Source organism: Polistes canadensis, unplaced genomic scaffold (assembly GCF_001313835.1).
Source record: "Polistes canadensis isolate GaletaPanama2010 unplaced genomic scaffold, ASM131383v1 scaffold_297, whole genome shotgun sequence".
NCBI lineage: Eukaryota > Metazoa > Arthropoda > Insecta > Hymenoptera > Vespidae > Polistes > Polistes canadensis.
In genome coordinates, this window is record NW_014569844.1 from 90,778 (window position 1) to 102,781 (window position 12,004).

At 31.8% G+C, this 12,004-nt stretch overlaps 1 protein-coding gene across 2 annotated transcripts in view; it reads left to right on the top strand.

The window, feature by feature from the left end:
• The window catches only part of LOC106791328 (lachesin-like), a 114,070-nt gene that overhangs the window by 46,053 nt on the left and 56,013 nt on the right, over positions 1-12,004 (top strand). The window contains exon 1 of one of the 2 annotated variants that reach the window (XM_014756888.1): positions 8,906-9,092. The exons of the other annotated variant lie outside the window; for it this stretch is intronic. The gene's annotated coding sequence lies outside the window, so the exon portion shown is untranslated. Of the gene's footprint in view, positions 1-8,905; positions 9,093-12,004 lie in introns of those variants that run through there. 2 annotated transcript variants of the gene reach the window in all.

Here is a 12,004-nt window from a genome sequence, read left to right on the forward strand (position 1 = left end):
GAAGAGGTGGGAGAAGGGGTGGTATTTGGGTTGGCGCACGTTTCGTTAATAAGGATGGTGCTAGCAAGTAGCAGGTGGGCGAGGGTGAAGGGACGGGTTTTGGAGGAGGAAGAGAATGGGATGGGATGGAATGGGGGGATGTGAGGGTTGAGGGCAAACTGGCATGGACTGCACACCCGCCACGTGCAATTAGCAATGTTCCGGGCTTGTCGGGACTCGACTTTAATGGAGCGCATCGCATTAACCTCGGCATTTACACGTCAGACACGAAGATCGAGTGGCATCGGAGGAAAGAGATGGAAAGAGGAATGAAAAGAGGAATAAAAGGGTGGGAGGGAGAGAGAGAGAGAGAGAGAGTTTGCAAGCAACGAGATTGTGCACCGAAAGAGACGACAGGAAAGAAAGATTTAAATGGATCAAAGGTTAACAACTCGTTTCTATTTTTTTGTTTTGTTTTGTAACTTTCCTTTTGTCGATTCAACTCTTTCTTTTTCTTTTTTTTCTTCCCATTTTCTTCTAGCTTTCTATTTGTCGAGAAACACCGAGGAGGAAAGAACTTGCTTTGGGAGTAGTAGTAGGATTCGGGACGAATTTAATTATCTTTTCTTTTCTTTTCTTTTCTTTTCTTTATTATCCATTGAATTCTATGCGGTTATACTATGTTAGTTGTGGAATTAGAATTTAGAGAATGTTCGTTTGGTCGAACGTGTACGATAATGAATTCAATTTTACGTTTAATTTCGTTTCGTCTATTTGTTATCTAATGTTTCTATCTTCAATCTTTTATACTTTCTAATTTTGGTATTATTGCTTGTTTTTTAAAATAGAAAATAGATTTGATTTGATTTGATTTATTTTTTAATCGTCGAACTACTTATTGTTTAAGAGGATTTTTATTTGATTAATTAATATCTTGTGCAACATTTCTTCGTTATATATTTTTCTCTCATATTAATATATATTTAATTTAATTGTTCTATTCTTAAAAATCATCTGTAGATATTATTCATTTTCAAATAATTTCTTCTATGACAATGAATATACGTATACGTGTGTTTCTTTCTTTTTTCTTGTTTTAATCTCTCTCTCTCTCACTCTCTTCTTAAAAATTATACATTCTTCGTAACGAAGTTTAACGCGTGTATAACAGCATGATATAATAACATTTTCTATCTCTTACCCCTTGTTTACTTTTTTCCCCATCTCATTTTAACTTTCTTTACTCATTTTCTTTGTTTACTTTTCTCATTCTATTTGAAATACGACATCTGTCATTTTACGTTGAAAAGAAGCACGTTGATATTAAAGTAATGAAAGTAACGGTTAATGCAAACAACCAACAGACAAATATTATTATTTCGGTCGTGACTTTTCTCGTCGAATCAAAAACAAGTCAGTCAAAGTGTGGTGTTAAATTTTCGGTACATCGGGTACCGTAACGTTAATAGTAATCTCTTTCAACTACGTCAATTTATAATGGTAAGTTTGACATTTTCTTTTTCTAATTAATCATTACATCTGTAATACCCAACCATTAACAACGAAAAGTTTCTCTCAAAACTCTTCAAATTTTGCATCATATAAATACGTATGAGAAAAAACAAAAATATAATACATGTACATCATATATTTGCATCATATATCCTTATTAAAAATCGATACATCCCCAAAAATGGAGTTGTTAGTATAAAACACACATTTTATATATATATAAATTATTTAATTACATATATATATTATTAATGAAACTCGTTAAAATATTAAAATACATTTTTTCCTGAACATTTATATCAATATTTTTGTATAAAAATTGTACCATCATAAAATAACGTAATATTCCATTAGTTATATTATTACAGTAACATATACATATACGTAACGAAGTTTGATAAACGATGATTTACGTAGTATCATTAATAATTAAACACAAAAATATACGTATAAGCGACCACACGCATTACACGCGTATACGTACTTGCATATAATTAAGTATAATTAATTTTCTTATTAAAAAAACAAAAAGAAGAAATTATATTATATATTTTTGTTCTTCTTTCTTTCTTTACTTTCTTCCTTTCTTTCTTTCGTTTTTTTCTATTTCTTCTTTGAATTTACCATACATACGTACATATATACTATATCCACACACACAACACGCGTGCATATATACTTATAACGATTCGCACAATATGTTTTCATATTATATAGTAAACCTTAATGACTCTTCCTCAGCTTAGAATCAAACGTGTCAAAGCGTGGAGTGCATGCGAAACGAGAAGCAGCAAGCAACTCTCTTCCTCAACGACTTCAATCTCCTCACGTGTGTATGTGTGTGTATAATATTATACGTATAAACAGAGATACTCGTACGTGTACACACATATTACATAGAAAATCTACGAACGAGCAACGCGTACAGACACACATACACACACTTTTTTCAAAAGCCCTGAAGCTGCTTCTTTACTTTTTTTGTTTATTTTCTTTCTTTTTCCACTTCGTTTTCTCTTCCCCCTTTTTTATTATTTTATACTTTTTCACCCTTTAAGGGTGAAGAAGACACACAAACCACCGCAACTTTTCGTTAGTAGTGAGGTACCAAGATGTGTACGTACTTTTTCCTTTAACTCTCTTTCTCTCTGTTCCCCTTCCTTTTCTTTTTTTTTCCATAACTTTTTCTTACTAATTTTACTTACATCCTTCCCTATACACATCTAGGAGAAGAAGATTCGCGCACGAAGGTTCTCGTTCGCGCTCGAAGAAAACGAAAAGGGCATAAATCTCTAGACTCCTTTTGCGTCGCGTAGACTCGTTACGAAACTTGACTTACACACACACATATATCTATATACATACCTTTTTCAAAGAATACACACACCAATTTATATATATATAATATAAATTTTATAATATATAGTATACGCGTATATGTAAATCAGAAAAAATATTTGTGCTGGGTAGAAAATTTACAGTGATAGAAATTGCAAATTCTGTAAACTAAAGAGTACAAGTAAAAGAAATAGAAATAGAGATAGAAGAGCAAATAAATGTGCATGCAAAGAGTAAGTAGATGAATAAATGTGTGTATGTGTGTGTGTGTGTGTGTGAGAGAGAGAAAAGGAGTAGGTTTCACGCATGAGCAATAACAGAGGAGAGATAATAACTTTGTGGTATCCAACGTGTAAGACGGCGGAAGGAAATCGCATCGTGCATGTTGAACAGTTTCCCCTTTGTCAAGAAGACCGCTGTGTAATCGGTGCAACGGTGCATCTCGAATGCTTTGGCGACCGATATTTCAAGTACTATATATTATATTATACCTCATATTATGTCTTCAACGATTGAATATGTATATTTTGTATATATCGTATATATTAATGCACAAACATGATATTAATATTTAATTATTTGATATATATATGTGCAATATATTGAGTTAACTGAAAAATTAATTATATATAAAATTACATGTTAAGTTACTTAGAAAATTCGTATTGATTTATTAACAATTTATTTTCATTTGAATAATTTAATTCACATACATATTATTTTGTTTTTTTAAAAGAATAATCATATATATAGTAATAGAAAATTTATATGAAAAAAATATACGTTCTTTTTTTTATAAATCGTTACAAACTTTTCGATTAAGTCGATATATTCTATACATATAGTAGTATATCGTGTTATATATCGAACGATTGAATATATTATACATATATTGTTATGTGTATATGTAGAAAAGAGGGTGGTGGCATAAAATGAATGAGAAAAGAATAAGAAGAAGAAGAAGACGACTTTACGTTATTTCGTAACGACCGAACTCTATTACCTGGCTATGTAACGCATTCGATTGGCGCACCTGTTTCCCTCCTTCTCAATATTCATTCGAACGAAGAAAACTCTCTACGGTGCAGTACCTTTCTCTCTCTCTCTCTCTCTTTCTCTTTCTCTACAGACACGGTAAAACTCACTTTTATTATTGACAGTCCGGCAGTTTCCGTAGAATGGAAGAAAGAATAAAATATATATATATATATATATATATGTGTGTGTATATAAAAATGGAAATAGCAAGAGAGAGAGGGAAAGAAAATATATCACATTTTACACCACGAAACTGTTCTTTTGTGCTAGGAGAAACTTGCCTTAACGATTCCGGGGGATGCACACAGAATAGTAGTAGTAGTAAGAGTAGTCTCTTCTTTCGTAGCTTTTCGCAACGAATAGAAAAATAAAAAAGAAAAAGAAGTAGAAGAAAATGAAAAAAAAAAAAAAAATATAAAAGATGAAGAAGAGTAAAAAGGGAAGAGCAGGGGTGGTGGTGGTGGTGAATGAACGATGGATGAACAGGGATGGGTGGTGTGGAAGAAACGATCGAATAACGCAAATAACGAGGGGGAGAGACATTTTTTTTTATTATTATTATTTTTTTATATATATGTATACCTCATCTCAATTCGCCTTTTGCTTATTTATAAATCTTCTCTCTCTTTCTTTCTTTTTTTTTCTCTACTGGACCACCACTGAACTAACTTTTATTTCATCTATCTATCTATCTATCTATTCTTTCCTTTCCTTTCCTTTCCTTTCCTTTCCTTATCCTTTTCCTTTTCTATCTTATTTTCGTATCTTTATGGACCATTACCAAACTACTCGAGTCGATAAAATTACGTGCCATATACTACTACACGCGTGCTATAGATATTATTTATTATATTTAACGTTAGAACGCGAATTATAATATCCTTTCCCTTTCTTTCTTTCCTTCCCCATTTCTCTTTCCATTTAATATTTCTCTTTCTCATAACACGAGAATCATTGTTTTGCGTTATCGTTATTCCCAACGAACAGTTCTCCTCTTTCTTCCTTATGACATCCTTTACGTGCACATTACCTATACTATATACCCACCCCATCGCATATTCAGTTAAATTTACAATAGTTTGTATCGCATATATTGGAATACGTTACGCTAGATATATCTTTCGAAATGAGTGGGCGGCGGGGGGGGTGGATGGGTACATGGGGTTACGGGAAAATGAAGTGAAGGGGTCGGTAGACGAGGGGATAGGGGGAGGAGGAGGGATATGGGGAGTCGAAGAGGTAAAACAAATTACCGTGTACGGCTAGGTAACACTGTAGGTAGTACATTAGTATTCAAAGGATGTTAAACGCCGAGTGTGTAATTTAATGTTCCCTACAGTTTCTCTAAAGTATTTTTACAGTTTTGTTCTATTTAGAAGTAACCTCCCCCCAACCTCAGAACTCATCCCTACCCTGCCCCCAAAAATCTCTTTTCTTTTCTTTTCATAAATGAAAATGAATAAGAAACGTTTTGAGATTCGTTCGAGTATGATATTTATTATGAATAAAATGGATTACACGTACTTATACTTTTGAATGCGAATTTGTGTTAGAAATGTTTAATAGAATAAATGTGTGTAACAAGGAAATTGGACAGTTTAAAGAATTAGAACGTTACTTTGATCTAATTGCTTAATTGGAAGAGTAAAATTACGATGTTAAATTAATGTTAAATGTTATTTCTATCTAAACGTTTTTGTCCAATATATAGAAATTCATTGAATATAAATTATTCGTTTCATAAATCAAACGTAAATTTATTCTTGAAAAGTTTTTTTTTTTTATTTTCTAAAATATCAAGAAAACACGTCGGAGAATAAATCTGTAATGAAATCGTTCAAGAGAAGTGAAAATTATGTTAATTAATATTAAGTTTATACTTTCAGTAATACTACGTTATGTCAAAACTGAAGGGTTTTTTTTATTTATTCGTTATACACAGGGTGAGTCGGGAGAAAAAGCCCTTTGAATTTTCCCCGTTATTGTATTATATATACATGTAAAAATAATAATGTTTAAAAGGTAGTCAAATGTTCTATACGATTTTTATTTTTATCTCTCGACGTTTACTGTCCTTTTTTTTCTCTTTTTTTTTTTAAAAAGCACAAATCAATCCGAATAGAGTAACGAGATTTATTTTCCTTCGTAGACGATACGATAAATGTTTAAAAGTAAATGGAAATATTTGTGAACTTTTATTCAGAAAAAAAAAGAGAAAAAGAAAAATAAAAACGCATTGATTAGAACAACGTGTGTGTGTGTATGTGTTCATGTGTGTATATGAGAAATTTTGTTATGACGTTATAACTGAAAAAACAAATAAAAATCGTATTGCAATATTTGAGTATTGCTATTTCTTCTTTTTTTTTTTATTGGTCTATTGAATTTGTAACATTTTTCCCGACTCCGCCCTGTGTATAAAAAATTTAATATAGAAACGAAGAAAATAAATTTTTCACATTATACGCCATATATATATATAACTTTTCCAACAAAAATTCTACGTAAAATAAATTATCATCTCGAATCATTTTAAAATCGTGTATTAAGAATAAAGAAATAAAATTCGTTCTTCGAATTATTTTCTTTTTTTTACGTTAAACAAATTTTTAATGATATAATACACACATACACACAGGGTTTGCTTTATTTATATATAAATATTAATCCAATTTATTTGATTAAACACTCGAGAATAATATTTCAAATCAAAAGAAATTTACGCTTACGTAAAGTATTTTGTTTTTTTGATTTTATAAATATATTTATATTATATTTTGGTATTTAGAATAAACTTGCAACGTATGTTACAAATCAAACCCTTAGACACTCATATATATATATATATAAGAATAAGAAATAAAAACAGTAGTAGCAATATAGTGGTAGTAGTAGTAGTAGTAGTAGTAGTAGTAGTAGTAGTAGTAAGTAGTCTAAAGTATAAAACGAAAGAAGATATCAGATTGAAACGTGTTAACGTTGGGAAAGATCGGATGATAAGTTCGAATCCTAAAATCCTGCTTCGATTTCTCGAAGAAGTTTCTTCTGCAAAGGAAAGGAGACAATACTCTCTCTCTCTCTCTCTCTCTCTCTCTCTCTCTCTCTCTCTCTTTTTCTTTCTCTTACTCACTCTTTCTCAAAGACGATGGCTTCTGTCGACGTCGCATTTACGCGAAATCGAGTCTACGAATTCAAAGGCAAAACTTTTCGTTCGCGACATACACGAAGAACGTGGTTGCAGTTTGACGACTTTTCCTAAGCTTCTCCTCTCTCTTTCCTTTTCTCTCATACTCTTATTCTTATACTCTCTTCCTCCCTCTCCCTCTCTCTCTCTCACACACTCACTCTATCTTTGTCACTCTTTCTCTTTCATTTCTCATCTTGATACTTAGCAAAGTAGTAGTCCTCGTTATTAAAGCTCGAGAATACCAACGATGGGAATCGTTAGATTTTTCATCTTTTTTACCTAATGTTTATCATGAATTTTATTCTTTTTATTAAAGATTATTCTCTAATAATGATTCTTTAAAATGAAAAATACTAATAATAAATAATTCTTATAATAATAATATTAATAATAAGGAAGGATCGGTTTGAAAAACACATGAAAATAGAGGGAAAATAAAATAACAACATAGATATATACATAGAGAAATATTGTCTGAGGTAGAAAATAAATGCTAACTATTTACGTGTTTCCAGATATCTTCATATACACATATACATAAACACACACCCACCCACACGCATACACTTATGCATACCTTCTAAAACGATTTTACAGTTATATACAGTATAGTAGCAGTCTATTAAATATAACCTACCTTCGGATATTTGTTTCTATTCTCTGTACTACTGTTAGAAACTACTACGTTTACCTAGTTGAAATTGATGCAATTCCAGTCTTTCTATTTTCCCCTTTTCCCTTTTCCTTTATCTTTTCGGTGAGAATCAAAAGTTTCCTTCTCGGTTTTGTCGGTAGTTGTCGATGGTAGTTACAGGGGGTATTACAGTTTGTGTATTGGTTAGTGGTGTTGCTGGTAGTGGTAGTGCTAGTGGTAGTGGTGGTTGATGGTTACGATGGTATATTAACTGTGCTTGCTCGGTATTCAAAAGCTATACTTGCACGACCAAAGCCAGAACCAATCTCTGTGTACGATCGGAGAATTCCGCGACATTACTACCAACCAACCCTCCCCACTTCCCCATAACCTCACCCTACCTCCTCCTCTTCCTCCTAGAAGGATTTGTCAACGCAATTAAGCTCGGCGCGGATATAAGCGGTGTTTGCTTAAACGCTCGCGATAAGCTCGAATCCTCAACCCCTCTTTCCACCCTCTTTCATCTACCTCTTTTATACCCCTCCCTCCTTCTTCTTCTTCTTCATTTTCTCTCTCTCTCTCACTCTCTACTTCTATCTACTTCTATCACACGTTTGTGTATAGTGTGCAGCATAGGTATTACGTATGTACTCTGTTACAATGGTTTTTACATTTTCCAATTTTATTTTTTCCATTGTTAATTAATTCTAATATTACTGATTGATTACTGAGTTTAACATTCAAACATTTATCTAGCAATTTATAAATGTTCTTTGGTGTGACGCTTCAACCAAAGAAGATTGTTCAAAAATAAATAACTTTAAGAAACGTATGTACTACTGTGTGACCAAATGAAAAGTTTGCTAACATCTGTCCTTGCTCTTCTTTTTTATTTTATATTTATATATTTCTTTTTTAAATAATATAAAACGTAAGATATAAAGTATCGTTGGAGTTTATTTATTTTGGTATTTTTTGATTAGATAATTTGTTTCAATCGTGTCGTCTCAACGTGGGTTATTCTTTGAGAATTTATTATTATGGTATAACGATTGGTTAATAGGAGTCTCCTCCATCTCTTTGATTATCTCGTTGCACATTCATTTCCGTTTCCTGAGTGTCATAGTGCGAAAATAACCGGGAAATTTTATCATGTAGATATATGTTACATACGATGATTATATTATTATATACATATATCCCCGTGTTATTCTGAACAGCGAAATTGTTTCAGTAATCTTCGACGACAGGGAACATTACTATCTACGCTTGTAAGATACTATACGAAAAATAAACGTCGCGTTTATACACTTTTTTAATAATAATTCTATCTCCAATAATAAATTTAATTCAAATATAACACCACAGAGTGTGTGTATTTTTTTTGGACCGTGTGAAATATACGTAAGTTTATTAATTTAAATAATCTCGTTTATATATTAATTCATCGATAAAACTGAAATTTCCCAATTTCTTTTTCACCTGATTCATCCAACTTTACTCGCTCTTTGTATATTTGTCTCAAGCCAATCAAAACTAAAACCCGTGACTTCACGAAACGAGTATCTGTGATTAAATTAAAATGATTAGAATACAAACTAGAACAACCCCTCCCCCTCTCTCTGGCAGCCTTTGATACTGAACATGTTAAATGAAGAACATAATAATAAATATAGAACATGATTATTATTGATAAAATTAAATGAATATAATAATCTATTATAATTTATATTTGATTATTTAACACGTTCCCCACATATACCATCATATATATATACTTTATAATAAAATTTAAATCCTCGTAGAATATATATTTCTTACGTTACCATGCAATATAAAACAAAACACATAAATAATTAATGATTACAATACGATAATGTGTAATGTATTTATGTCATAATCGTTAAATCAAGGAATGCATATTGCAGGATTTTTTTTTTTTTAAAAACGTCAATATTCTTCTATAATTTATTTATTTTGCAACAAATTCTGTCAAGGCGGATATTATTTTGTTTGTCTGATCGCAATATTTAAACTGATATTACATAGTGAAACGTATCACGAATGGTTATCGTTACGTGATAACAACGTCAAACAAGTTAATTGCTTATGGGTTTATGATATAATGAAACTATCGCGTGACGTGATAGTACATCAATCTTTAGTCGAAACATATCTAATGAGGAAGAAAGAAGAATGACAAATCGTGAAAATGATAAAACGATGATATAAAAGACATTTCTTTTGTGATTTGTACTATAATATTATTCTTTCTTATATGTGTTTAAAAAATATATATATATATATCGCATATTATCACACTTTGCAAGTGAAATCGACTAGGGAAAAGTAGGCGTGGTTGGTAAGCTCATCCATCATTATACGGCCGATCCAGGAGTATATTAATTAATCCTCATTACGATATACCCAATCTCTATGACAATCTGATAAACGATCGTTTACTCAACTTGTCACGGACAGAGTGTGTTACCGATCGAATCATTTTCAAGAATTCATCTCTTTAACTAAACCTCCTAACCAGTTTTTCCTTATTATTTCCCTTCCTGATTATTTCGTTTCGTTTCGTTTCATTTTTATCCCTTTTCCATGTAAATATTGTTGTTCTTCCAGTAATTGTCACGTAAAAACTGATGTACGATCAATTTTTCTGCCAAGTCACATTATGGGTTTTTTTTACGGCAAGAATTTTCTATATTTTCAAGATAAATATAAAAGTAAAAGCAATGGTTTGATAACATCTAAGTAATTAAACGTAAATCGTTTCTATTCGAATGTTCGTTTAGTCCTATGGGGGAGTTCTAATGGGAAGTGAGAATAAAAGGAAGAAAAAAAGGAGGGGCCTTGATAACATCTCATGCTAACGTGTTTAATAATAACAATCCATTTTTATATAAAAACGTATAAGTATAATACACGTGAACTACAAATGTACACACATATACGTATGATAGAAGAAAATGAGACTCGAAAAAAAACAAAAGAAAAAAATAGACAAGAAGAAGAATTATTATAAAATAAAATAAAATAAAATAAAGTAAAAAAAAAGACGAAGAGACGAAGTAGAGGATGAATAAAAAGAAAAATGATTGAAAAAAAAAAAGGAAAAACCCTATATTATAATATATACATATATATAGAATCTTCTCTCTTTCTCATGGTGGCATGAAAACGCGCGAAACTCGGCAGATATTTTAATGGAAGTTCGAACTTAAGATATTTCGTGTAAGCGTATCACCACCACCACCACCACCACCACCACCATGACAACGACAACGACAACGACGAAGGCAAGGGTTGGTGGGGGTACTGGAGTGTTCATAATGAGATGTTAATGGAGTGGCTGGGAAAAAAGGTTCGGCGTCACGTCACGGTATCGACAGGTTCTCTAAACCTTACCAGTAGTAGAACCACCCTTTTCCTTCCTTCCTTCCTTCTATCTCTCCCTTTCCCTCCCCCTGTCTCCTCCACCCCTTTCTTACTTACTTACTCTTTCGTCTTATCTACCTACCAATTTTTTTTCTCCTTCACCTCCTCCTCCTCCTCCTCCTTCTTCTTCTTCTTTCTATCACCCTCCCCCTGCCCCCTCCGCCATTTCTTACCTTTTCTTTTTTTTTTCTTTTCCTTTTCTCGTTTTAGAATCGAAGAGACTTTCCCCCGTACCAAGACGTGTCCTCATGTTCTTCCTACTAACGAAAAACGAGGGGGAAGGAGGAGGGGGGCGGGGTCATTCGTCGGATCGAAAACGCTTCAACGTGATAGGACACTGTACAATCTATTTTTTCAAGTAGGAACGGGGAGTGGTTGAAGTTAATATCGTCTAGTATCACGACACACCAAGAACTTAAATGAGATTTTTGTTTGTTAGGAAAATCTCTCGTTCTTTTCTTTTTTTGTTCTTTTTTTACGTTGGTAATACGCGAATAATTAATATTTTTCTTAATATTTTGAAATTATTTTCGACTAAACACAACACCACGAAATTCAAATGAAATATTCAAATTTTGTTAATATAATTTTTTTCCCCCACACACGGATATCCAGTTACTTTTACATAAATTAAACTAAATTAAACAATTTAATAGTAACGTATGATATATATATTATTTGATTATTTTTTCTTATCTTTCGATTTTATTTCGAATTGTTATTCGATATTATTCAAAGCACAGTTAGATGATATTAACATGATTTTCGTAGAAACAATTATTAATATCGTGAACAATCGGAAAATTGGACGAGTATTAATTTACACATATTTGAAATAATTATTGTTCACTCTCTATCGAATATATATA